The following is a 4,900-nucleotide window of genomic DNA, read 5'->3' as shown; positions in this document are numbered from 1 at the left end:
TTCCATATAGAGAAGAGAGGCAAGTGTGTCCTTGTGAGATCACTCCATAGTTCAACCCTTGATGCCAAGAGCTCGAAAAAGCAGGAGTCCCTACTCAGATTGCAAAAAGTTCTTCCTGTTCTTATGAGACACAAAGTAGAGGCCAACATTAAGAAAATGACGAGTGTATCAACACTGACATTTTGGTCACATCTCAACCACCCTCAGCATTTAGGGTATGAAGCTACAAAAATAATACGCTACTACATGGCAAAGACATGAAGACAATGAGGCTGCTAAATATAAATTTTTGACTTCAATATATTTCCTTGCATATGATTTGAGCACCAAAGAGAACTTTTTTATGCCACCAGCAGGCAAATGGGATAATCGGTACAAAGTTGACTTTGCATGCCAACGAACCTAATAAGGTATCACATGATACAACTCAAGGCAAATATGTTAGTTTTCTCACCATGCACCAGGAAGATTGTAGAGAGTATTACCTGCCTAAACATAGCGGTCACTAAAAAACTGCATTTCAGAAACCAAATTTGAAGCTGCCAACTTTGGCATCCATCACTGTGTCCCCAAATGAGCCAGCATTTCTTTGCTTAGCTTTTGCTGCAGCTTTACTCTCCAGTTCTTCAATAGAACCAGGAAACATCTGGACATACAAGCTCTTGAACTTGTCATGCAAATTTACACGGTCTCTTGTGCCTGATACCAGTTGAGCAGAATTTGGCCGCTTCAGAAAGTCTAATACATTGAGAAGATTGCTCCTGCTCAACAGTGTAAAAAATATCAAGTCTATGTTCATCATGAATCAGCCCAAGTTTACAGCAACGAAAAGTCGACAAAGAAAAGAATGATCATGGTGCTGTAACAGGTATAAAAAGAAATATGTTCAGCTACACAACTTTCGTCTAGTGGAAAGCTATCAATGCAAATCAACAGAAGAAGCTACCTTTGAGCTTTGTACTCCCATGAGCATGATCATATTGAAGCTTAAAATTAGATGGAACAATGGAGCTTTGTACAGATAGGTCTGCATTTTAAAAAAATGAAAAAGATAAGATGGAATCTAAAATATAACTGCCACTGACCTCCTTCACTTAGTCTCCACTTATTCTTGTGAAACTTTTATACCAAAGAAATACATAATACAAACAGTAAAGTGAACAATAGAGCTTACCTGGTCCTGTGTCTGTGTTACTGGCATGACTACCACTACCATAATCTTTTATAAGCCTCTCTTGAAGCTTCAGTTTTTGGAGTATTATATTAGAGGAGTGCTTATTTGCTTCCTTGTTGACCTCTTCGAGTTCGTCGTCACCTTCTGAAGGGGCAGATGCAGATACACCATCCCTCACAATGATATCTGGTGTTTCGCGACTTTTTCGACCGAACTTCAGCAAGCGCTTGAAACCTCTTGCAGGTTCTTTGGGTGGAACGATCACTACTATAGACTTTTGAGAGGAGCCCAACTTCTTTTGTGAGTGAGTGAGATCCGTATCAGAAGAATACTGAACTCCAGAAGAATCCCGAGAAGCAAGACTTCCAACTGGGGACTCCACAAGGGTAGCAGCAGAGGGACTGAAGTAGTCAGGAATGATAGCGCCTAGACGCTTCAAACTTGAGCTAGCCGGAGAGGCAGCTTTCATAGGAGAGACTCTGGGCGCATATTGCTCTCCACTTGCTAGATTAGCACGAAATGACGCAGAACCACTTGCTGAGGATGCAATATGCACCACCTGGCCAGTACTCTCAGAGAGAAGTTGAGACAAAGTAGCACTTGGCACTCCCTTTCCAGCTGCTTCATCCCAAGGTGTGTGAGGTACAGAGTCTGGCTCAGATGCAAACTTACTATCGTGACGTTCATTAGTGCCCAATTCCATGGGAAATGAAACAATGTGACAACCCCTCTCAACGTGTGGCAATTTATCATCCTTCAAAAGTTCAGTAGCCTTGGCATCTTCGCATACAGCAAAGAAGCCACCATCTGAGTTATGAGTTACATCAACATCTGACAGCTCTAGATTCTGTGCTTTCCCTTTCTCCTCCTCCTTGTAAGAAGATAAGGAAGCATCTGCAACTGGGGCTTCCACAGGAATGCATTCCCCATCGCTGGTGTCCATGACGCTCCTTGCAGATGCATGAGCCTCTTCATCAGAAATTCTTGTAGGAGTTCCTGGGACATCTTCGTCAGAACTCTTCACTGCTTCGGCCTTCAGTTTTGCAATCCCTGGCCCAGCACCAGGTCCAATGCCAGACCCTTTGCGCAAAAAGGGCTTCATTTCCTGAATAGGAGCAACAGAACTTTGCCTTATCTTGCTCATGATAGGAGCCTCCACTTTTATGTCAGTTTCAGTGCTCAAGAGGGAGAGGGAGACCTCCCCTTCAGGCATAGGAGATGGATCTGTTAATTCACCTGTCACAAAACTCTGCCTGGTTTGCCTTGGTCGGGTCTTCTTCTCTACCCTTGAACTTCTTTTGGGTACACTGCCATTTGGTCCTGATTGTAAAGCCTTGCTTGCTCCTGGATGCTGAGCAGGAATCCCAGCATCCTTGGAAAGCACTATCGCAGAGCCCGACAACTTCCCTGGAGATGGTTTCATGTTTTCATTCTTCGGGTCTGAAAAGCAAGGAACCAAGGAGGAAAGAGAGTTCTCAGGGGCATTTGAGGAACTAGGGGTCCTCTGGACCAATGGCTTACCCCAGAGTTCCTCAAGGAGTGGTTTTAGGGGAGATGGAAACTATTCGTCTGGAGCTCCCAGGAGTGCTTGAGTTCTTTTGAGATGCATACACCGCCTTCTTTGCCCTATGAGCTTTTGGTGTCAATGCCTGCTCTTTCACCACTCGGGGTGTTAAGGGAGGAGAGGGAGGACTACTATCAGACCTCGAGTAATCCTTTGTCAACAATGGTTGAAGATTGCCATGCCCAACCATTCCATCCTCCTGCCAACAGATGTCAAATATTCATAACACATTAGAATCTATGGACAAAATCTCATGCCAAAACAAATTCAGCCAGATCTTTACCTGGAGTCTTTGCATATCCCTCAAGTTGGCCTAAAGGGCAAGCAGCTTGGCAGCACGAGCCTTGGCATGAGCTTTGTCATTGAGCTTGGCTGTTTGGGCATCCATCTCCGCTTTTCTACGCTCTAGAGTTTCCTCCATCGGTCTTAGTTTGGCTCATCTAGAGTACAGCTCTTAGCCTTTTCTTCACCATCGCTGCTGCTACTGGTGTCCATAACATGGTGTCTCTCTTTACTCTGGCGTTCAGAAAAGTAATTGATACTGCGAATCACGACCGACCTGGCCCGCCGGCTCCCAAATCGACGAACTTGAACCTTTTTTAAAGGAGAGGCAGACCACCTTCTAGGAGAAGCTCTTTGTGAAAGACCTTTGCTTGGGTACCCTTGCGGCGGTCTCATTGGGCTTACTGCTGCAAGCTCATCAGGCAGTGGCATTGGGCTTGTACATTGTGAAACTACAGCTTCATTTATAGCAGAACAACCCCCTCTTGTATCATAGTTATCATACACTTGTGAGGGACTCCAAGATACTCCTCCATCAGCCTCTTTGGTTGGATTTGGCAGCTTACTCTGTAACTTCGGCAAGCCATGCAGGACTGCCAATCTGTCAGACGCCCTCTCCTCTCGTGCGGTGAGCTCATAGAACCAATTGCAGGCTACACTGCAAGAAAAAATAGGAAAAAAGCAGCTGTAAACTTGGGCTGATTCAAATAGCTGCTCTCACTAGATACTCCTTGTTCCAGTTCATCAAGGCTGGCCACTTACATAATGCATCTGTTATGATTACTAGCTCATTCGGTTCTTCATAGTTTGTGATAAACTCCTGCACAGAAAGGTTGCTCCGCCTGTCAATGTTGTCCACTGAAAGCCACTCCTGTTTCATACTCAGGCTGCTGCACAGCCAGCCCAGCTCTAAAAAAAAACCAACCACCTGCTCTTGTGTTACAAAAGGAGACCTTGATAGTGATATAAAATTTCACAGTGACTTGCAAACAACTGCTAGATCACATAGGGGTCGAATCTTCCAGTGAATTCGCCAGATTTCTTGCTTCAACTAGCTGAACATAGAGATGGCCCATATAGCTTGCTTCCGGATCACTGTCAAAAATACTTTTTAGAGATGACTCAACACAAAAATTAGTTACTGACATGCTAAATCAACAATTGAACAAAACAACTGATAGGAACCTTCACCATGTTGTCCTCTTAGATATTCTTGCATACTGGAGAGAAGCATTTGACAGATATTAGCCTATACAACTCACTTAAGAAGGAGGGTAATTCATTTATACCTGTAATCACCTGGAAAGACTGGTATAACTGCCCGACTTGGCCAAACCAAAAGGTCCTTGAGAGCTGCTAGCAAAATATTATGTACATGCCCATTAATTCAACCGTCGAAGGCCTTAATCGTTAAAGGCCTTAATATATGCTGCTACGAACCTGTACTGCAAATATCAATAACACAATCAATTGCTACGTGAAACTAATCTGAATTTGGGCTACTATAAAACTAAAGTACTATACGAGATAAACCCCGTTCTTCCAAGAGACAATGGTTGGAATTTACCTGCTCTCCCAAAAAACATATAGTGGATGTCATTCAGCTCATGTCATTCCACAAAAAAACACTTCAATCCCACAAAAAACACTTGAGTCCCACAAAAATTCAGCTTATGTCATTCCAACTCCTTCCCAAAAAACACTTCAGTCCCACAAAAATCCAACTCATGTCATTCCAACTCCTCCCCACTTTGCAAGGTGGAGGATTCGTTGCCTGCAATCATATGAAAATGGAAAGAATAAGGTCACCTGTGTTATAACATGACTAAAACACAAATTACAACCAAATGGTTCCATACTTACATGATTTAAATAAACAT

General features: G+C 43.5%; 1 pseudogene; it reads right to left on the bottom strand.

The window, feature by feature from the left end:
• Positions 1–520: 520 nt before the first annotated feature.
• On the bottom strand, positions 521–3,900 carry LOC148009942 (uncharacterized; annotated as a pseudogene).
• Between the last annotated feature and the right edge of the window lie 1,000 nt (positions 3,901–4,900).

This window comes from Lygodium microphyllum, chromosome 30 (assembly GCF_053477565.2).
Source record: "Lygodium microphyllum isolate KBCC chromosome 30, Lygodium_microphyllum_v1.1.10, whole genome shotgun sequence".
In the NCBI taxonomy this organism is placed as follows: Eukaryota; Viridiplantae; Streptophyta; class Polypodiopsida; order Schizaeales; family Lygodiaceae; genus Lygodium; species Lygodium microphyllum.
The sequence above is the reverse complement of the archived record's forward strand: the minus strand, read 5'-3'. Positions and strand labels throughout refer to the sequence as shown.